The sequence below is a fragment of the Tachyglossus aculeatus genome, chromosome 8 (assembly GCF_015852505.1).
Source record: "Tachyglossus aculeatus isolate mTacAcu1 chromosome 8, mTacAcu1.pri, whole genome shotgun sequence".
Lineage (NCBI taxonomy): Eukaryota > Metazoa > Chordata > Mammalia > Monotremata > Tachyglossidae > Tachyglossus > Tachyglossus aculeatus.
In genome coordinates this window covers 12,774,977-12,799,260 of record NC_052073.1, presented here as the reverse complement: position 1 = coordinate 12,799,260, position 24,284 = coordinate 12,774,977, and positions in this window count along the sequence as shown.

Below are 24,284 nucleotides of genomic sequence, written 5' to 3'. Positions count from 1 at the left end.
CTGGAGCTGATGGATTATCAATATTTTATCCCATTTTACTGCCTTTTTTAATCATCTGCTGACAAAGACATTGGCATCCACTCAAAGAACAAGTAATTTAAAATACATTTGAAGTACCTTGAAGAGTATGAGTGTCAGAATAAACAGTGGCCATTGGGAAATGAAACTCAATATCTTACTTGTATTATGCTATTTGATTTTTGGTTTTCTTTTTTTTATGCAAAACCATGTAAAGCATCTACCCCATCAAAACCATCTGCTTTTCATTTTAAATGTGCAAGTCAGTATTCATCGTCTGGATATGTGATGTGGTATAATCCAAAAGGCCAAGGGCTATTTGAGAAAAACAAAACAAAACAAAAAAACCCCAAATGTGGCACAGGCCTGTTCAGTTCAGAATACCTGAACCATGCTCTTTGAGATTCCTACAATGGAAAGAAATTCCCTATTTCTGCTCTAAAGCAACCTTAAAACTAATTACTAACTTACCCATCCAAAGAAAGAAAGAACCAAGAGTAGAAATGATACCAATTTCCTTACTTAAAATGGTGTAGCCATTTTGGGGAAAAAGAGGATCAGCACATTTGTGAGACCTGGAAAAATTCCTAATGAATAATTTAATGGTTGCTCTAAAGCATATTATAGCAATGTTAGTGTTTGAGATTTTTGTGAAAGCTGTCAGTTTTACATTCAGTCTAAATCCAGCAAATATTATATTTGGCATCAAAGGAATGATGGTAAAAATCACCATACTGTGAGTGAAATCTTCATCAGTTTAGCCACTTCAGACAAAGGATAACATTCTCTGGGGAAAAAATAAAAACTGGATCAGAAAATATTTATAATAAATCTGAAAGTAACTCATCATCCATCCAGGCAATCAATCTGAGGTTTTGGATTTTGATCCTGCTACAGCTGATCTACTTAATGACAGGATTCATTCTGGAATAAATGTTTTTGCTTAAGGCCCTAGTATAGTCATACTGACTACCTTTCGGACTGATACACAAAAGGTGAACGTGAACCAGCAAAATGGTCAGGTTTCATACAAGAAAGTGGATTTTACTCCATGGAAATCCCACAGGAGGCTGAATGAGTACTGAATTACTATTTTCCAGATCAAAATTTAGAAGTCAGTTGGCCCAATTCTCCTCCATTCCACTCACAGTGAGATCAGGAAAAAGGCTAGGATTTGTAGGGGCAAAAAGGACTCTACAAATTGGAGCCAGCACCTCCTCAAACAGATACTGCTTTCCATTGGCTTTAAAGCATTCAGTTACCTTGTCCCCTCCTATCATCATCATCATCAATCGTATTTATTGAGTGCTTACTGTGTGCAGAGCACTGTACTAAGTGCTTGGGAAGTACAAGTTGGCAACATATAGAGACAGTCCCTACCCAGCAGTGGGCTCACAGTCTAAAAGGGGGAGACAGAGAACAAAACCAAACATACTAACAAAATAAAATAAATAGAATAGATATGTACAAGTAAAATAAATAAATAGAGTAGTAAATATGTACAAACATATATACATATATACAGGTGCTGTGGGGAACGGAAGGAGGTAAAATGGGGGGCATGGAGAGGGGGATGAGGGGGAGAGGAAGGAAGGGGCTCAGTCTGGGAAGGCCTCCTGGAGGAGGTGAGCTCTCAGTAGGGCCTTGAAGGGAGGAAGAGAGCTAGCTTGGCGGATGGGCAAAGGGAGGGCATTCCAGGCCCGGGGGATGACGTGGGCCGGGGGTCGATGGCGGGACAGGCGAGAACGAGGTACGGTGAGGAGATTAGCAGCAGAAGAGCAGAGGGTGCGGGGTGGGCTGTAGAAGGAGAGAAGGGAGGTGAGGTAGGAGGGGGCGAGGCTATCTCACCTCACTGCTCTCCTACTACAACCCAGCTCTCATACTTCACTTCTCTAATGCCAACCTACTCACTGTACCTCAATCTCATCTATCTCACTGCCAACCAGTCGCCCCTGCATCTTGCCTCTGGCCTGGAGCATCCTCCCTCTTCATATCCAACAATTACCCTCCCCACCTTCAAAGCCTTATTGAAGATACGTCTTCTATAAAAAGCCTTCCCTGACTAAGCCCTCATTTCCTCTTTTTTACTTCCTTCTGTTTATCCTGATTTGCTTTATTCAACCCATCCTCAGCATCACAGCACTTATAAACATATCCATATTTTCTTTGTACTAATGTCTGACTCCCCCTCTAGATTGTGAGCTTACTATGGGCAGGGAATGTGTCTACCAAGTCTATTTTATTGTACTCTTCCAAGAGCTTAGTACAGTGTTCTGCACACAGTAAGTGCTAGAACAGTGCTTTGCACATAGTAAGCACTTAATAAATGCCATCATTATTAGTAAATATGATTGACTGATTTACATAGATGGAATCAATCTCTTAAGATAAGTGATAGTAGTAGTAGTAGTAGTAATGGTGTTAAATGAGCGTCTATGGAGTGAAAAACACCATACTATGTAGTTAGAAAAACACAAGAGAAGTATATGTCATGCTTCCTGACTACAGAAAGCTTACAGTCTAATGGGGAAATCAGATATAAAAATATTTTCAAAGCACCTAATGACACTGTCCATGAAGAGTCCCAAATGAGGACCCAGCCATTCAAGAAGCTCCTCAACTAGTAGTAGCAATAGAAGTAGTAGTAATAATAATAGTATTATTAAGCATGGGGCACTGTTAATGAATTGGGGAAGAATACACAGGTAATAATAATAATAATAATAACAACAATAGTATTTGTTTAGCACTTACCATATGCCAAGCACTGAACTAAGACCTGGGGTAGATACAAGAAAATTAGACTGGACATGCTCCCTGTCCCACATGGGATTCACCAGTCAAAAAGGGAGTGTGAACAGATATTGACTCCCCACTTTACAGATGACAAAACTGTGGCCCAGATATGTTAGATTACTTGCCCAAAGTCACACAACAGGCAAGTGGCAGAGTGGGATTAGAACCCTCTGACGCCCCGGGTCTTTCCACTAAGCCAGGCTACAAGACAAGGTCCCTGTTTCTCAGGATGGGGATCACAATCTGAAAATAAAAAGGAGACAAGGAAACCAGTAAGAGACAAAATAAAGACAATAGAAAGGCACAAACCAAAGATCTGAAGAGTAGTGGCTGGAGGAGCAGAATTAAGGGTTCCTTGTGACTCAGAGTCTACATTATCTTGGGTTCACCTTCATGTAAAGCTTTTCCTGCTCCCACAAAATGTGTTCACAACTGAAACACTGCTTCGAGAGGTTACACATCTGAGCAGGCATGTTGCTACCTTCTCGAATCCATAAGAATCACATTGAACATGGAAGTTCCTCATTTTTTCTACTTATACAGCTGTAAATTGTTAAAAGAAGTTACTACTGCATGTCTTTACAGGATATAAGGAGTTTATCTGTGATTGTTCAAAAAACTTTTAAAGCGATATCAGGCTATGTCTAAATCAATTTATAAACTCTGTAGCTTTCAATGGACTTTCAGAATAATTGCTTAAACAATGTCATTTGAAATCTATAAAAGAAAATAATAATGTGATTATACTGCCTTAATTACTTTAAATAGTCAGATTTTCCTAACCTCGAAACCCCAAGAATTCTTAGAAGACATTCAGATCATCTCCTAAATGGTTGAAATCTATTGCTGATTTGGATCTTATTCCTTCTGCCAATGTTCACACTACTTAGGTCTTTGTTTGCATCTCAGGCAAGAAAACCTTGATCCCTACTTCAGAGGCAAAGATATAAAGTATACCTCACCTTCATTTTCATTTATGACAATCAACAGCTTAAGGAGGAAATAAAAAAGAGGAGGTTATTTTACTGGTTTTCTGATGATAAATAGGCAGTAGGACATGTGGTAACAAACCAGAGAAGTTCAAGCCAGAGGATCTTAAGAACCTTTAAAGCATTGAAGGCATTTGTCACTGGGAGAAGCAGCGTGGGTCAGTGGAAAGAGCCTGGGCTTAGGAGTCAGAGGCATGGGTTCTAATCCCAGCTCTGACAATTGTCAGCTGTGTGACTTTGGGCAAGTCGCTTCACTTCTCTATGTCTCAGTTACCTCATCTGTAAAATGGGGATGAAGACTGGGAGCCTCACGTGGAACAACCTGATCACCTTGTATCCCCTTGCCCCAGCGCAAGCACTTAAATACCATCATTATTATTATTATCTGTCCACACCAAGCTCAAATCTCCAACTTGTCCAGATACACTTTTCCAAACATCAGGTCACTGCTGGCTAAAGATAATCAGCTCCAATTACTATGTCACCACTACAAGAGATTACTTTGTGGGGTAAACAAAACTTCTTATGAGTAGAAAGGATTAGGCTTTCCAAGTCTTCAGCCAACTATTATAGTTACATATTATGTATTTATATTGGTTTGGTCACAACTCTAATGGAGTCTCACATGACTCCTTGCAAATGCCTCTAGTAAAATTATACTAATACAGAAAATGAAGAGTTGAGAAATCTATAGCTATTTCAGCTAATTGTTCCTGTGCTGTAGTGTTTAAGGGAATTCTTGCAAGAATCTGAATAGCAGGAGAAAAATTCTAGCCCTCCGGGTATCTTCATCTTTGATCAGATCTGAAATTGCTTAAACTAACCACAACAAAAAAACCCCAGCAATGTGAACTATTTTCCAACTGAAGACCAATTTGGTTTGGAATTCAATTTATCTTCCATTCCAGCTTTATTGAGCTAAGTTTCTCTGTCACTTTTTATCATGATATAATGAAAAAAGAAATATCAACTCTGCTGAAACATATTTTTAGTTTTGGAAGGATAACTATTTTTTGCTTCTTGTTTTCCAAAAATATATCTCCGATTAACAGCTGAATATGGGTCTTGTAACCAGCTGCTATTTGGAAAATTGGATTCATTGTAAATAAATGGCTTCACTTTGGCACCAAATCCATTCTGACTTCAAAGTGTCTTTTTCCTTCTCCTTGTTTTTGTACTTCAAACCCTTACTAGTCAGTTAGGATTTATTGCCTTGGGCTAGGCCAAGAGACCCCCTTAAAAATTCTTACTTCACCAGTAACCCCTTCGCCTGCCAACAGTTCCTGCTTAAGGAGGGCATAAGGCCATTTCTGCTGGAAACCTTTACCATGTTTCAAGCAGCATCATTTCCCCTGCACCAACTTATTTCCATCCCCAACTTATCACCGGCCAGTCAGAAACTAGACTTACTGCCTCAGGCCAGCCTCAAAAGATTCCTGAATGTTACCTACCTCACCAACTCAAAACTGGCTCACCAGAAGACTGGTCTTGGGAACCTCAGTAAGGGAGTGTCTGTCACATATAGATCTCTTTCAGCCACTCTAACATTCATGATTAAGTTCTCCCCATCAGTATTGTCATCTTTGAAAATGAAGGATAGCTGTCTTTCATTTACATATGCAACACTGGGGTTGTATTCCACCAAAGGGGGGTTTCAATCACATTGTATTGTACTCTCTCAAGTGGCTAGAATGGTGCACTCTTGCACACAGTAAGCACTCCATAAATATGACTGATAAAAACACACCTTCAACCATTTTGTCTTGGTCCGGCTAATGGATAACACATATATTTGCCAAATCTTTCCCCCTTCAGATTGTAAGTTCCTTGTGGGGAGGAATCCTGACTATGAACTCGCAACTCCTGCTGACACACAATGTGCCTGTTAAAATTCCATCAGCAATACTACCTACTGCCTTCATAACGTGCTCTTATTTTCCTTCTCCAAAATGCTGAGTACATTGCTCTGCACATGGTAAGCACACAAGTCCTACTGATTGATTAAAATCTTGAAGGTACATTGATTCTTTGAACCCATTGACATAGCCGTGTGCCAATGAAAGTCCATTCATTCATTTCATCATATTTATTGCGCGCTTACTGTTTGCAGAGCACTGTACTAAGCACTTAAGTTCAGACTCCTTAGGAGAGAGGGCAGCTCAGAATTCTGATTATGTCTTATGCACTAACCCTAGCGACACAGTGAATGCTAATTGGAAATTCAATCATAATAACACAGGGCAAGCAGAGTCAGATGAGTCTCATGAGGTGACAAAAACAGGAGCAGGAAATAGAGATGGGGAAGAAAAGAAAGCAGGATGATTGGATCAAGAGGCAAATTTCAATTTTTCCTCACTCATATTCGCCTACATTGAAAAGGGGACAGGGAAATGGAAAGCACCTTGTTGGTAGAGATACGTGTACAAACTTTACAATACCGTCCTTTCCCATGAATTTACCACTGTACTTGGCACACAGTGTATGCACAGTAAATACCACTGATCAATTAAGATGTGTTAAAGCCCCATATGCTCTTGGACTTGATGGTGCCAGAGCAAAAGTGGTATACTCAGAGCCCTGGTACCATGCTTTTTCTGAGCGATACTCATGGGACAGTAACCATTTCCAATCTGATTCTCTTGCATTTTCCCCAGTGTTTAGATTAGTGCTTGGTAAGAGAAGCAGCATGGCTCAGTGGAAAGAGCATGGGCTTGGGAGCCAGAGGTCATGGGTTCTAATCCCGACTCTGCCACTTGTCATTTGTGTGACTTTGGGCAAGTCACTTAACTTCTCTGTGCCTCAGTTATCTCATCTGTAATGGGATTGAGACTGTGAGTCCCAGGTGGGACAACCTGAGCACCTTGTAACCCCCCCAGTGCTTAGAACAGTGCTTTGTACATAGTAAGCACTTAAATGCCATCATTATTATTATTATTACATAGTTAGTGCTTAACAAATACCACAATTATTACTACTGTTAATAGCAGCAGCAGCAGCAGCATTTGAGTGTCTAATGGGTGCAATATACTGAATTAACTATTGGGAAGTACAAAACAAGCAAGTGACGCATCTCTTGCCTACAAAGGAGCTTACACTCTAGTGGGGGAGAAATAAATAAAAGTACCTACAGAGTAATCAAATGAAATAGTTGAACAAACATATACACTTCCTCAGGGGTTATGTGACTAAGTACACAAGAACTAGAAATGGCTGCTGGGCTAATGACTTGGGTTGCTAGGAATAATTTGGGAAGGGACCAGTAGCCCACTTGGCTGATGATTAATTGAACTGCAGCTCTTTATGTAACATGGACTAAAGGACTGGGAAAGGCTTCCCTACTCGGAAAACAGGCTACCTGATCTTCTATGGCCCTGAGTCAGCCTCTCTGGCTGCACTGTTGATAGTTCTGCCCCTACTCCAAACTCAATACTGAAGAACAAAGCAGAAGTTTCTTCCATCCCTGCCTTTTGAACATGCCCAATGTAAGCATTAGAGTCACAAAGAAATCCAATACCTGGATTCCACTTCAAGTCTGTTGCGAGTCGGGGAAAAAATGCAGAAGTAGCAGGAGTAAGGTTAGAATTTTAAGTTTATTGGCAATTTAGCAAAAAGGTACTTATTCCTTTATGCCTAAGCAGTATGGCCTAGTGGATGGAGCATGAGCTTGGGTGTCAGAAGGACCTGGATTTTAAACCCAGCTCTGCTACTGCTCTGCTGTGTTACTTTGGGCAAGTCACTTAATGCCATTATTATTACTTAACTTCTCTGTGCCTCAGTGACCTCATCTGTAAAATGGAGATTAAGACTGTGAGCCCCATATGGGACAGGGGTTGTGTACAACCTGAATAGCTTGTATCTATCCCAGCGCTTAAAACAAGGCTTGACACATGAAGCACTTAAATACTATTATTATTGTTATCATCATCATCATCTTGGTTCCTCTACCCTCCAAAGTACATATGTTACTGAAGTTGCCACTGAAAAGGTCCTCTGGGCCCTGGTGAATGGTAGGTCTCAGCACTTCTGGGAAGTTGGCCTTATCCACATTTTGACACTTAATTCTTCAGAAGTTCCACTCAGCATCTTGGCTTATTGTGAGTTCTTGAACCTTATTTCTATTAGAATTAAAAGCATACTGCTTTTATTCACTTTTACTGAACTACAAAATGTACTTGGACTGTGAGTCCTATGTTGGACAAAGACTGTGTCCAACTGATTAATTTGTATCTGCTCCAGCATTTAGAACAGTTATAGTTAAGTGCTTAACAACTACCACAATTAACAAATTAGTTAAACTAGAAATTAAAAGCCATTTCAAAGAGTCTTCTCTAATCACAAATTACTGTAACAATTCCCCCCAAATTTACTTTAAAACTTAAATATTTAAAGGGATTTTTTACAGTGAAATTTTAATTAGATGTCAAATATGAGCATTTTAAATCCAATAGCAAAATATTTTTTCTTTATTAAACCCATTTTGTAAAGGAATACATTTAAATTTTAATAAATGCACAGGAGAGTTAGCCATTAGTCCTGGCATTTGATTATCTAAAATTAGGCAATAAGTAATTACATTATGATTATTGCATAAAGTGGATAAAAAGTTTTAGTATTTTTATTAGTGCATGAGGAATCTGGTTAGATAGCTCTGAATTAGTTTCTTTAGACATGACTGACATTTAATATGTATGGTAATTGATGTCACATTTTCCACAGCTATTCAGCTATTATTATCAGCAAAATTTATAAACAAGGCTCGAGATTCAGGCCCCATCTTGCAATTTTGGAACTAATATGGTTAAAAGTTTCTATTAAAATATTTCTAATGATGGGAGAAAAATGGGTGGGTCTAGTCTATTTTTGTCACAGTGGTTTCCAACCTCACATCCATCCAAACAGATTAGTTTGAGGTAATAGACAAGTATGAATGTTTTAGAAAGTTTATTTGAAAGGGAGAGAAAAAACTTACATCTAATTACCTCCACAGATCATGTGGGTAAATCATGTTCTCAAAATACATTTTGGCCTCAATAAGTTGAATGTCAATGAAAGTGATTATTGACCTGAAATGACCAGATAAACAAGACCAAAGTATATATTATGTCAAAATATAATTGCTTCAGAAGATCCAACTTCAATTGTACGGATATTTTCTTTAAAATCATTATGTTGGCTTGAATTTTTCTAATTGTTGAAATTCTCTTTGGTAAGTATAGACCTATAGTTCACTTTGCAAATGCCTAAAACCTGTGTCAACACAGGTTTTTACACAGAGGCAAATATCTGAATAACTCAAGCCCCCCACCCCAAAAAATAACAATAGAATAAAATCATGATCCAGGGCACCTGAATGACTCATAATGCATGTTTATTAGATAATTATTCAGCTCTGCATTCCACTAGGCCACTGTAGATGCAGCAGAAGAGATTTAGTAAACACTGTTGGGACTAGACAACTTCCAAGATAGACCTGAAATCTACAGTCAGGCCACTACTGCAATCTCCTTAGAAAATCAAATAGCCATGTGGAAGCATTCCAAATAAATATAATTCAAAATTACTATAATAATGATTTCCTATTCTTTTTTCTGCTGAAATCAGATATTTATCCATTCTTAGCTAGCACGTCAATTATGTAGGACTAGTGATTATTTTTATGATATCTGTGTTTAAATTCAGAATAGTCAGTCTCAGAACCCAAATAAAACATTATCGTGGGGCAACCATGCCGCTGTCCCTGGTATTCATCAGTGCCCAAGCATTATTGTATACTTGATGGTAACTTGATATCGCTAAATGAAATGGGTCCAAAACCCATTAAGATTCAATTGTACCCTTGGGGTTGTTGTTGAAACCTTGCAATCAAACAATCATAGGCTTGATTCATTTTTGAAGACAAGCGGGATACAATACGGCTTCCCAAGCTATATCTTGGCACTTTGAAAATGAATTGTTCGGTAGACTGGGGCATGCCTTTTCCCATTTGTGAGTCCATATCATCTACTGGGAGAAAGTGCTAGCAAAAACTTAGGCTGTTCCTTTAAACTGGCTTTCTGATTGCATGATGGTTTTCATCACCTCAGTGGGATCACCCAAGCAGATCACAGAGAGCATCTGTGTAAATTTGTTTTAAATGTTCAAATATTTAACCTCTCTATTAGAAGCAATGTTGAAATACTATGCATGAGCATCTCATCGGCTGTCCTGTTGGAGGAAACATGGTGAGTATGGGTGAGAATTTCCTTGGAGAAGACAAGAAGAGGAGAAAATGGACTGTGTATCACCCCTGGAAGACCCCCAAACTGGCCATTAATGCCCTCCCAAAATCCCTGTTAATATAATAATAATGATGGCATTTGTTAAGTGCTTACTATGTGCAAAGCACTGTTCTAAGCATTGGGGGGGGATACAAGGCAATCAGGTTGTCCCATGTGAGGCTCACAATCTTAATCCCCATTTTACAGATGAGGTAACTGAGGCACAGAGAAGTTAAGTGACTTGCCCAAAGTCACACAGCTGACAATTGGCGGAGCCGGGATTTGAACCCCTGAACTCTGGCTCCAAAGCCCGTGCTCTTTCCACTGAGCCATGCTGCTTCTCTAATATCTAATATCTGAGGAATTCCTTTAAGGGCCAACTTAGATTTCTGGTAGCCATCAGGAAGCTGATGACTCTTGAAGCTGGAAGACTGCTTCAAGAATGGGAGCGTCTCCTCTCGAGATTCTAGCCCTGAAGTATGACAAGGACTCTCCACCTCCAGGAGTAGAGATATAGTGAGTGAAAGACAATTTTGCGGGTGAAAGACAATTACTTGGAATATTTAAGGGCTCCTTTTTTTTTCGGTGTTTGTTAAGTGTTTACTGTCGTCACGCTGGGGTAGATACAAGCTAAGCAGGTTGGATACAGTCCATGTCCTACATGGGACTCACAGTATTAATCCCCATTTAACAGATGAGGTAACTGAGGCATAGAGAAAGTAAGTGACTTGCCCAAGGTCACACAGAAGGCATATGGTGGAGCTAGAATTAGAAGCCAGGAGCTTTTAACTACCAGACCCATTCTCTAAGCCACGCTGCTTCTTAATGATAAGACTTAATGTTAGTGATATTTGTTAAGCACTTATGTCCTGTGTTCTTTCCACTCAGCCATCAGCGAGTTGTGAGGGCTCATCAGGACCCAGTCTACAGGAGGCAGACAAGGACCACCTTCAAAGGGGAGAAAGATATAAAGTGCTAATACCACTGTCTTCCTAACTACAGGGAAGAAAATAGACACTATTGAACCCCATATGTGACAAATGTTGATTGAGTTCCAGTGTCGGAGGTATCTGCTGGTTGGGGAATCCCTCAAACATTGTATAAAAACATGTAGCTTGATATTTAAGATTTTTTTTTAAAAAAATTTCAGGTTTGTTTAGAAACCAGATGCAATTCTAGATTAAATATGCCACTTTTAATCAGCTGTTTTCTCGTTTACATATTACTTGACCAATTTCCAAAGATGTAAAACGATCAACTGGAATCATTCCTACTAGTCAATGAAATATGACCTTAGCTTCTGGAGGATGATTCAGATAATATCAACAACATTGTCTTGTCAATTCACAGTACAGGACCAGACCTAGAATTGTTAATGCACACTTTATTTGGGAGCTTATGATCATCCTTTGATAGTCATTGATTGTTTTGCAGTTTTTGTCAAATTTAATCACGTTTCCTGCATTAATGCCAACCCATGCTTTCTTTACCAATTTACGCAAACCATCAAACAGAAGGTATGCCTATTTTCACTTCGTGAATGTATATTTTCTTCATCCTTTCTGCATTTGTTCCATTTGATATGAACAATTTAGGTATAAATGGAAAGGATAGGCTACAGACACTGGATCCCACAGGCATAACTGCAATGTTTATTTAATTTACTCTTGGGTACTTCTTGGTAATTAGTTCAGACTCCTGTTTATACAGTTATACTCTGTGTCCAAGCCACTGAAGTGCTTATTGCAAACCTTAACAATTCTCAATTTCACTCTGTACTACAAAATCCCCTCCCCATTATGGGAAGAGAGGATGGTCAATTCATGCAGCAAGCATTGGGGTGACTAAGCATGCATTTGAAAGTTGTCATAATAAAAGATATATTTTATCTCAAAATTCAATCAAAAATAGAGCATAAAGTATATTTTACAAAATTGACTGGGTAGTTATTTCCTTTATATAGTAAAAAGTTATGTAGCTCCGAAGATTTGACATGTTAATATATTATGATTCTATTGAAATATTCTCTGTCTCTGTTCCAAATAACAGATGCTAAGATGTGGAAACAAATAAAAAAATTCCACTCAAAACTAATGTAATCATGTGGTCACAGGAGCAGAAGAATACAGTTAGTCATTCTGCTATAAAGGGACTTAATGGTAAAGTGAGCACTTGTAGCTCTTCAGGATTTGTCTTTTATACTTTCACATTTTTGGTAGATGATAGGAATTTTCAACATCTCCCACTGTTATTCAAATATTAGATGGCAATTTCTTATTGTGCTCTTTTGTTTGCTCAGCCTTTCCGCCCCCCCCCCCCCCCCCGCCCCCCCCCCGGTATACAGTATTAACCTCATTTTTCCATTTTGCAAATTTTGTCATCAATCATTTGATCATTTTAGGCCCTTGTTTGAAGTGCTGATTGGGCAAGCCTAGGGGTAAATACTCAACCTTTTTGATTCTACTCACCGCCAAAGATAAAAGGCAAACAACCAGACATACTGAATTTCTGATTAAGGCCATTCCTTTGCATGCCAGGTCTTTCTTAAAACATGAATTACATACAAAATTTGTAATGCCATTGACATTGACCCTTGAGCAATATTCATAATCTTGTCCTCCACTGGGCTCTTATTTAAATGATACTGTAGATCAAAATTGCGCTATTGAAATAAGTGTTTGAGCAAACTTAGAGGAGAGACCTGCATGCTAAAATTGTTCCATTTACCATTTTTAGGTACCCATTAGTGGAGGAATTTTGGAGCTTGCAAGAGTAAATCAATTGCTTTCCTAAAAAGAAAATAGGAGTTTCCAATACATGCTTGACAATCAATAGTCTTTCTAAAATCCTAGTAGTGTGCCAAGAAATAAAATGCAAAAAAGAAATCCCTTTACCTTAGACCTTATCCAATATTTCACCCTGGATCCATAAAACATCAGGGCCAGGAGTAGCCAAACTGTGATGAGGATCCCTCATTCTCAAAACTAAAGTTTGGCAACTTTTGTCTTGACTCAAACAATAAAAAAGTCTTTATGGCATGTCCAATAGAGGAGAATTGTACCATTCTCAGTGTCTGTATAAAAACAAACCAATGTTTCTACAGGAAATAAAGCACAAACCAAGGTGTATGGCTCTAGGTGAAAGTGTCTTGATGTCCAGACTGATCCACCATGTTTGTTTATATCAACATGATGATCGCATTTATTGAGCGCTTACTATGTGTAAAGCACTGTTCTAAGTGCTGAGTAATAATGGCATTTATTAAGCGCTTACTATGTGCAAAGCACTATTCTAGGCACTGGGGAGGTTACAAAGTGATCAGGTTGCCCCACGGGGGGGCTCACAATCAATCCCCATTTTACAGATGAGGTAACTGAGGCACAGAGAAGTTAAGTGACTTGCCCAAAGTCACACAGCTGACAATTGGCAGAGCCGGGATTTGAACCCATGACCTCCGACTCCAAAGCCCATGCTCTTTCCACTGAGCCACGCTGCTTCTCTAGTCTAGACTTTCCAGAAAAAGGATGTTGTTGCCTATCAGGTAACAGTTTCCCATGCTGTTTTATCTAAAACACTCTCTAATTCGGTATAGTGAGGTGCGTTTAAAATTTCTTGGAGCTAAACAATTCAGTCACGAAATCCTTGTTTCACATATTCTGCTTTAGTCAAGTGATCTGGATAATTTTGACAACATCATACTTGGAGCTTAAAAATTTGATATTTTAAGATAAAACCAACAACTCAGCTCTGTAATACCGAATTGAAGATCCAAGTGTTTGAGGGGAGAGGGAATCTGAATTATCTGGACAATGTGTCAGCATAAAACCAACTTTAATTTTTCCGTAGTTTTGAGAGGAAATGTTTTGAAAAATGTAGGCCTTAACATTTTGTTGCTATTGTTTTGTTTTCATTAAGGAAGAGTCAAAATAGGGAAGTAAAAAGAGTTGCTTTTGAACACCAGACATCCTCTTTACATCTTTACCCAAATGGCCTCTTTAGAATAGCATCCATAAAGCTGAAAGTGTGCTGCTTGGAAGCGATATTATAGCTTACTTTTTTTAGGCATGAATTTAGTGGCATCAAGGAACCAGCAAGCAGATGTTTTTCCTGCCTCGGGGGATATTTAAGGTTCCATAATGATGCTTCTACAACAGGAGACTTACCCCTAATGTCCTTGCCAAAATTCCTTCAGTCAGGGCACACATGCTGATCTGAACTGAACTACTCTATACTGAAAAGGGAAAATTGTTTTAAACACACGTGTCATTTGTAACACAATAGCTGAGATAGCTATATAGATAGCTATATTTTAAAAATATACCCATCCTATCGTTTATTTTAGGCACCAGCAAAAACCTTGAAGTTCCAGCTTAGTGACATTTCTTAGAACTGCAAGGGAATTTCAAAAAAATAAAAGCCCATGTTTTCCAACACATTCTCTGTGTCTCTGCTATCTGAGTCATAGAAGCTTCAGGTACCATAGGCAATTTACCAGTAAAAATGACAACTTTTCTTTCATTAAAGCAAAAAGACCCCAATCAAACTGTGCATCTGAAGAAAAATTGAAAACCAATAGACACCCAGCCAGATCTAAGGAATCATCAGCACCAAAGGACAGCTCTCCAGAGTGTCTCACATAAAACTGAGCAAAAAAATTCTCCAACTGCTGTTGCATAGAGGTTGTTGTTGGAACCCTTGACCTGAGGCCCTGAGAATCTGCTTTACATTATTAATAATAATGGCATTTGTTAAGTGCTTACTATGTGCAAAGCGCTGTTCTAAGCTCTGGGGAGGATACAAGGTGATCAGGTTGTCCCATGTGAGTCTCACAGTCTTAATCCCCATTCTACAGATGAGGTAACTGAGGCACAGAGAAGTTCTCCCCCTCGTCCCCCTCTCCATCCCCCCGTCTTACCTCCTTCCCTTCCCCACAGCACCTATATATATGTATATATGTTTATACATATGTATTACTCTATTTATTTATTTATTTATTTTACTTGTACATATCTATTCTATTTATTTTATTTTGTTAATATGTTTGGTTTTGTTCTCTGTCTCCCCCTTCTAGACTGTGAGCCCACTGTTGGGTAGGGACCGTCTCTATACGTTGCCAACTTGTACTTCCCAAGCGCTTAGTACAGTGCTCTGCACACAGTAAGCACTCAATAAATATGATTGATTGATTGATTAAGTGACTTGCTCAAGGTCACACAGCTAATTGGAGAAGCGGAATTTGAATCCATGACCTCTGACTCCCAAGCCCATACTCTTTCCATTGAGGCATGCTGTATTAATGAGAGATGAGTAGCCATTCATTTTAGATTGGTGAGTTGAATCCATTAATACATTCATTCCATCCCATGATGGAGGAATTCAAATCACATATGACTTCCGTCATATAGTAAGAGTTATTTCCTATCAACAATGTCCATGTTTCACACATATTTTAGATGAAATGATCTAAAAATGCTAATTATGCATCCAGTTCAGCTGTGGCAATATAACAATACAACATAATGGAAGATTCAGGGAGCACTCTTTCCACATTGTGAGTCTGTTCTAACGCAAACTTCGTGTTGTCACAGGTAATCACTGCATAGGAAGAAGGCTGTAAGCTCCTTGTGGGCAGGGGAACATATCTACATGTCTGTTATATTGTACTCTTCCAAGCATTAAGTACAGTGCTCTGCACACAGTAAGCACTTAATCAATACCATGTGTATGCACATAATCAATCAATGGTATTTATCAAGGCATAAGGCTGCTTAGCTTCTTAGCCTCTACCTCAGCGTCACTATCAAATAGTGTTTTATATTTTTGCTCTTTAAAGTATTTAATACAGAAAAGTAACAATGATTGGTAAGGGGGTAAAACATTCCACTAAGAGTGGACATAAAAATTATAAGAATTTGCATGAAAGAATGTCAGTCATAATGATATTTTTGAACTATCTGCTACTAACCCATTAACTTCCTCTGACTCAGTAGTCACTAAAAGGAGATTTTCCCACAACATGAAATTCTTCAAGAACACAATCCCTCTTTCATGATATAATTTCTTGTATTCTTGAGGTCCTTTTCTTTCTTTAGACAAAAATGTACCTGTTGGAATCAGATTTAAAATTACTAGCCAAAAGACCTATTGTAAGAGTCAAGATCATCTGCAGCTATCCCTGACTAAGCCCCCCTTTTCCCAGATTAAGCCCCCCTTTTCCTCTGCTCCCCCTCCCTTCCCCACAATATTGTGCATTTATGCACATATTTATAATTATAATTCTATCTATTATTAATGACGTGTATATATCTATAATTCTATTTATTTGTAATGATGCTATTGATGCCTGTATAATTGTTTTGATGCCTGTCTCCCTCCTTCTAGACTGTGAGACCATTGAGGGCAGGGATTGTCTCTATTTGTGGCTGAACTGTACTTCACAAGTGCTTAGTAGAGTGCTCTGAACACAGTAAGTGCTCAATAAATATGATTGAATGAATGAATGATAACTGGAAAGGGGCCAGTGTGGGAGACAGGGCGATGTGACCACCAAGAGTGACTCCTGGTTCTCAAATGAATTTTCCCAAAAATCGAGAACAGAGACACCAAAATTTAAATTCTGAAGTACAGAGAGAAAGAAGGAAAACTAAATCTAAATCACAAGTGCAACCCCCTGAAAAAAATAATCAGGAGCATTTATTGAGTTCTTACTCTGTGAAGGGCTACTGCCCTTAGTACACTAAATATACCACAGAGCATACACTAGAGCTAAGAGACATGATCCCTGCCCTCAAGGATCTTGCAATCTAAAGGGTCTTTTTACTAGCAGAATTATTATAGCTTTATGAAGCTTCTTCAAAATGATAAACATGGTTCTAAAAAGGGAGCTCTTCCTCCCTTCTGAGTTTAAAAAAAAGCTCTCCCTTTTTTATTGCTCCCCATTCACTGAATATTTTTTAGGAGATATGGACTTTTTGCCTTATGGGACATGTAGTCCTTGGGTGAGAGGGCTCTTAATTCCTTTCCTATTTCCTTTCATTCTCTTACTCCTGTTTTGAGTAAAATTCTGAGTGTTAACCATCGTCCATCTTCTTTGAAAAGTAATTTTGCAACTTAGCCTATTACCCTAAGCAGTTTGGCCTAGTGTAAAATCCACAGGGCTGGGAGACCTTGGGTAAATCCCTTAACTTCTTTGTGTCTCAATTACCTCATGTTAAATTAGGGATTCAATATCTGTTCACCCTCTTACTTACATTGGTATGCCCTGTGTGGGACAGGGACTGACTGATTATGTGGTATCTTTCCCAGATCTTAGAACAGAGGTTGGCACGTAGTAAAATATTAAATACCACACATTATTAACTAATAATAAATTATCTCTCAGTCTCTTTCAATTTGTCAAAGAGTCCCCTGGAAACTCAGTGATTCACTTCATATAAGGAAAGATAGTAAATCAGAAACCTGGGATCTCGAGGCATCAAAAAACAAATACAAAAGCAAAATAAATATTTTTCAGGTAATTGTTCTTGCTGAGAACTTCTAATAAACTTTGAAGCTCCACTGGCAAAATGCAGTGAAGTGTTGAGCAATTAGCAAATAACTTACACAAAGAAAACTTTTAGCCTGATCATTCAATTAACTCTACAATGTTTGCCTTACCTGAATAATCAATTAGTGGTATTTACTGAGTACTTACTTTGTGAAGAGAATTGTACTAAGCACTTTGGTGAGTACATTACAATTAGTGGATATGATCCCTATTTTCAAGGAGCTTACAAGTCTAACGGGGAAAAACTACTCAAGTCCTATGTTTCACTTTGCTTGAGTAGACACCCTTGTGATGATCTAAAGGTTTAGAGAGTTTTTCGTAAATGAAATAAATGTTTCAAGAAACAAATTTTGCCTTAGAAATTTTCATTATCTCTTTTAGCATGTATTTCAAACATTATAAACCACTCCTATGAGGCTTCATATGAGGAGAGGTTTTCAAGAGGTTTTTTTTCCCTTTTTTTTTTTTAAACCTAGGCTCCCTTTTGAAGATCTCTATTTTCTGGAGATATTTTCCACAGTTTATTTTTTTTTTAACTTTAATTCAGCTTCACTTAACCTCCAGGCATTTTGGCCACCATACACAATCAGCCTTTTAGTTTTTATTACACTTTATGTTTCAAGCCATTGAACCAAAGCCCGTGATAAATGACTATTCCATGACTCCCTGACTTCAATATTTTGCAGATAAACAACCCTAGGATTTATGTCTAATATACTTAATATATAAAACAACCATACTTGAAAGGCCAAATAACTCCAGGGGGAAGAAAAAACAATTGGAAAAAACTAATGGGATAGGCATAAAGTAAAAATCTTATCAATCATTTCTAAATCATGGCAATTGTGATGACATAGTCATGACATCATGACTGGATTTGATACACTGAACCAAGCTTGAAATAAGTATAAGTTGTTTCTGATACATGAGTATATGGTTTAGATTCCACTTTTTTGCTGAACAAAAAACTGCCATATACTGGACTCTATTATTACTCTAAGATGTATTAGCTAAATAGAATAAAAGCAGAGTTTTCCACTATTTTATCAAATCAGAAAGCTTTTTAAAATTTATATTTCTGATACTTTCCAATTCAAGAGAAGACTTGGCCCATTTATTTTTGGTGAAGGATACTCCACACAACTGGAGGATTTGATGATGATCAGGATGTGTCTGAGTCCCCTTTAATGGTAGGTAGAGGGCTCATAAAGGTCAAGCTATATGTGCTGTCTTTGGCATTTTTTCTCCAGGGAGTCTTACAGGATTGCTGGACGTAAGCTGGAACTGGTCTGAACTAGCCTCCAGGATAAGAAAAATCCAAAAAATAAAGATTCTAGGGTGGCATCCTAGTTCGAACTTTTTGCATCTTCACCACTAAGCAGAATTAAGGTCAATAAACAGTAACAAGTTCTCTGCTAATTTTGCAAGCAAACAATCCTACCCTTAATAGTCTATAGTAGCTGGTTGAAGGGCCAGATTTCCAGGGACTGTATGTATGTATGTACACATATACATACATACACACACACACACACACGTACACTCATATACATATATCTGATTCCCAATACCCAACTAATTAGTGAGTTCCTTCTCCTAACTAATATCTTAATGAGTTGCCAACCCAAGTTTTTCCAACATACAGGTCATATAAGGAGAATGGATGATAGCTGGATATCCAAGCAACTGTTATATTTATTACTCTGTTTATTTATTTATTTATTTATTTTACTTGTACATTTCTATCCTATTTATTTTATTTTGTTGGTATGTTTGGTTCTGTTCTCTGTCTCCCCCTTTTAGACTGTGAGCCCACTGTTGGGTAGGGACTGCCTCTATGTGTTGCCAATTTGTACTTCCCAAGCGCTTAGTACAGTGCTCTGCACATAGTAAGCGCTCAATAAATATGATTGATTGATTGAAATGGAACAAGGGAGAGGAGAACAAAACTTTTAAAAACATTATGAGGCAGTCTCTAAAAAATAGTAAAGCAGTTGGGAATTGTTAGAAAACAGAAGCAAAAAGACAGGCTTTCATGCAACAATTATGGATAAATTTGCTGACCTCAACAGAGGTAAATGAATATTGAGAAACTTAGGAAGAGATAAGAAATAGTGGTGGCCACTGCAAATGGTAATCCAGCCAAGGGCGATTTTTGCATACACACAACTTGGATTGGATTATCAGATGTGCCTGGGATTTCAGCCAAATGTACATTTAGGAGTAGGTTTCATGTCTGTAGCATCTTTTTTAAATATGAAGGACAGGTGCTTACAGCGTGGCTTAGAGCCAAGTTTCTGGATGGAATTATGTTATCCAGCCACATATTTTCTAAGTGGCAGGGAGCATGTCTACCAACCCTGTTATACTGTACTCTCCCCAGAGCACAGTACAGTCCTCTGCACATAGTAGTTGCTCAATAAATGTGTTTGATTAATTAATTTAATAAAGTTTTTTAAAACTTGAAGCTTCTCAGACCAAATTTTTCTTTCAGTGGATAGTTACAGTAGCTAATGGAATTTACAAGAATCTCCAGAATAGTTAATACCTCTCCCGGCATTGTTCTGTTACCTTTTTCCTTTCTGCTTATTCCTTAAATACATAAATTCTTAAAAATATGAATGGTGAAAAGAAAAGCATTCCTACTCAAACGCATGCAAGACAGCTTCTTTTTTCCCCAGAGCTACAACCTTTCAGCAACACAATTAGTTGCTAATAGTAACCAATTTTTACCCCTCTTAAATCAAACTGTGACTTTAAGGTTCTGAGACCTAAGATCAGAAAGGAAGCCCAGGTAGGAAACAGTGTTTTCAGTTTTGTAGCCATTATCTTGAAGATAAGGATCTTTTCACTCAACAACATAATTTCTTTCCATTTCCCCACCAGGAACTGTTAGGCTCTCCAATTGAATCTCTTAATCAATCAGTCATATTTATTGAGTGCTTACTTTGTGCAGAGCACTGTACTAAGTGGTTGGGAAAATACAATGTAATGGAGATGACAGATACATTCCCTGACCACTACAAGCTTCTGGTATCGAGTGGGAGACATCAATATAAATAAATTATATTACAGACATGTATGCACATAAGTGCTTTGGGGCTGCAGAAAGATGAATAAAGGGTACAAATCCTAGTGAAAGGACAATGCAGAAGGGAGTGAGATAAAAAGGAATGAGGGTTTAGTTGGGAAAGAAGATAAGTTTTTATTAACACTTTGAAGGCGGGGAAAGTGATGTATATCGGATATGAAGAGGGAGGGAATGCCAGGCCAGAGGCAGAATGTGGGCAAGGGAGTGGTGGCAAGATAATGAGCTCAAGGTTCAGTGAGTAGGTTGGCATTTGAAAAGAAAAGTGAGCAGCCTGGGTAATAATATTAAATCAGGAAGGTAAGGTAGGAGGGGGCAAGGTGATTGATTGCTTTAAAGCAGATGGTAAGGAGTTTCTGTTGGATGTAGAGGTGGATGGGCAGTCACTGGAGGTTCTTGAGGAGAGGGGAAATGCACACTGAACATTTTTGTTGAGAAATGATCTGGGTGGTGAGTGAAGTAAGGACTTGGTGGGGAGAGACAGGTGGCAGTAAAGAAGGTGAGACAGTAATCAAGGCAGGGTAGAATAACTTTAAATTAAAATGGTAGCAGCTCAGATGGAGAGGAAAGAGTGGATTTTAGCAATGTGAAAATCGAATGGACAGGATTTGATGACAGACTGAATATGTGAGTTGAATGAGACAGGACAATGCCAAGGTTAGGGGCTTGTACCAGGGAGGGTGATAATGCCATCTACAGTGATGGGAAACTCAGGGGGATAGGAGGGTTTGGATGGGAATATGAGGCGACCTGTTTTAGATATATTAAGCTTGAGGCGTTGGTGAGACATCAAGTAGAGATGTCCTGAAGGAAGGAGGAAATATGAAACTGCAGAGGAGAGAGAGGAGGGCTGGAAATGAAGCATTTGCATAAAGATGTTTAGTTGAAGCCGTGGAAGAGAATGAGTTTTCCAAGGGAGTCAGTGTAGATGGAGAATAGAAGGGAACCCAGAACTGTGCCTTGAGGTACTCCCAAAGTTAGAGGGGTGGGAGGCAGAAGAGGAGTCCCCAAAAGAGACATAGACTGACTGGCCAGAGAGCTAGGAGGAGAACCAGGAGAGGATAGTGTCAGTGAAGCCAAAGTTGGATAATGTTTGCAGAAGGGGATGGCTGATGATGTGAAAGGCAGCTGAGGGGCCAAAGAGGATTAGGATGGAGTTGAGGCTGTTGTATTTGGTAAGAAGAAATCGCTGGTGACCTTTGAGAGGGCAGTTTTGGTGGAGTTAAAGGGGATGGAAGCCAGATTGGAGGGGTACAAGGAGAGCATTTCAGGAGAGGAAATGGAGGCAGCGGTTGTGTAGACAACTTGTTCAAAGAACTTGCAGAGGAGTGGTAGGAGAGAGATGGGGAAATAGCTAGAAGGAGTAATGGGGGTGTTCAAGGGAGGAGATATTTTAGGATAGGAATCATGAGCACATTTGAAAGCTAAGGCAAAGTTTCTATCTTAGCTATGTTTCCTTAGGGGGCAGGCCTATAATCCAGGGCCTCTGTCATGCTCACTGTGCTTAGGTTGTTGAGATGTCACAACACTAGGGAGGCTCAGGATCAGACTAATTCCTTGTAGTAGCTGGGCCAATTTTCCAGATGTGAGAGCCAATTGAAAGCCCCTCCTCTCTCTCTAGGCTATTAGAACAATTGGAAAACAGACACATGGCCTCTAACTACACTTTTCCCATTCTCTCAAAAAGTCACACGTCAGAAAAGTTTACTAAGGGAAAAAAGGGTCTTTTAAATCTAGCAGCAATAATAGTTGTTTTTTGGGGGGTTAGGGGTTAGAGTAGTTGTTAAGCACTTACTATGTGCCAGGCACTGTTCTAAGCACTGGGGTAGATACAAGATAATCTGTTAGGACACAGTCCATGTCCCACATGGTGCTCACATGGCTAAATCCCCTCAGGTAACTCAGGCCCAGAGAAGTGAAGTGACTCACCCAGGGTCACACAGCAGACATATAACAGAGCCAAGATTAGAAGTCTCCCCCTTCTAGACTGTGATCCTGTTGTTGGGTAGGGATTGTCTCTATCTGGTGCTGATTGTACTTTCCAAGCGCTTAGTACTGTGCTCTGCATACAGTAGGTGCTCAACAAATGATAGTAATAATGGCATTCATTAAGTGCTTACTATGTGCAAAGCACTGTTCTAAGCACTGGGGAAGTTACAAGGTGATCAGGTTGTCCCAAGGGGAGCTCACAGTCTTAATCCCCATTTTACAGATGAGGGAACTGAGGTCCAGAGAAGTTAAGTGACTTGCCCAAAGTCCCACAGCTGGCAATTGGCAGAGCCAGGATTTGAACCCATGACCTCTGACTCCAAAGCCCGTGCTCTTTTCCACTGAGCCACGTGAATGAATGAATCAGAACTTAGGTCCTTCTGACTCCCATGCCCAGACTATATCCACTGAGCTACACTTCTCATTTATTAAGGGTTTACCGGGTGCAAAGTGTTGGGAAAAAGTCCACAGGAATTAGACATTCATTCATTCATTCAATCATATTTATTGAGTGCTTACTGTGTGCAGAGCACTGTACTAAGCGCTTGGGAAGTACAAGTTGGCAACATATAGAGACGGTCCCTACCCAACAGCGGGCTCACAGTCTAGAAGGGGGAGACAGACAACAAAACAAAACATATTAACAAAATAAAATAAATAGAATAAATATGTACAAGTAAAATAAATAGAGTAATAAATATGTACAAACATATATACAGGTCCATACAGACATGGTCCCTGGCCCTCAAAGGGCTCATAATCTTAGAATGAAAGTGGGGAGAAGTGATTGAAAACAGATATAAGAAGGAAAGATGAAACTATATAAACACAAACAATAAAAGTACAACAAAAACCATAGGGTATTATGGCTAGAGGAGCAGAGTTTAGTACTCTGCACATAGTAGGGGCTCAATAAATGCTGCTACTACTGCTGCTGTACAATGGTCAAAGGTCAGAAATCCCTCAGAGGAAAACTCTGTTTTGGCCTTTCCTCTTTGGACTGTTCGTTGATAGCTATTCCACCACCCAAGAATCAATCAATCAATCATATTTACTGAATGCAGAGCACTGTAACCAGACACTTGAAAAAGTACAGTATAATAGAGTTGGTAGACATATTCCCTGCCCACGAGGAGATTCCAGTCGAGAACTGCTCCTTGGTGCCAGGGAACATTGGAAGATACAATTTTAACAAATCCATGTACCTGGAACTGTGCACTCAAAGATTCCCGTCCTTCTTTTCCCCATCTTTTTGGACTAGATTAAAAGTGACCATTAAAAATTAACCAAGAAGCCTAAACAATTGTGCTAATGTGTCTTTTCTGACAGGATTAGGAAAAGCAGACTCAGCAGGAAGTTTCAGGTGATTGACTAAATCTACCTCATTCATCCAAATTCAGGCTGTCCAACACAGCGTAATTCAAGCTTTGTAATTGCAAGTTAGTTGCAGTGTGGTTAAAATTGATTTTTGGACACTCAAATTCCAATACCTATGTAAAAATTAAACATGATCAACAATGATAGAAAATGATACTTTGGTAAGGGATGCAGTTTCCTCCTGCAATCTTAGTTTTGTTTTTTTTTTTTTCCCCATGAAAAGC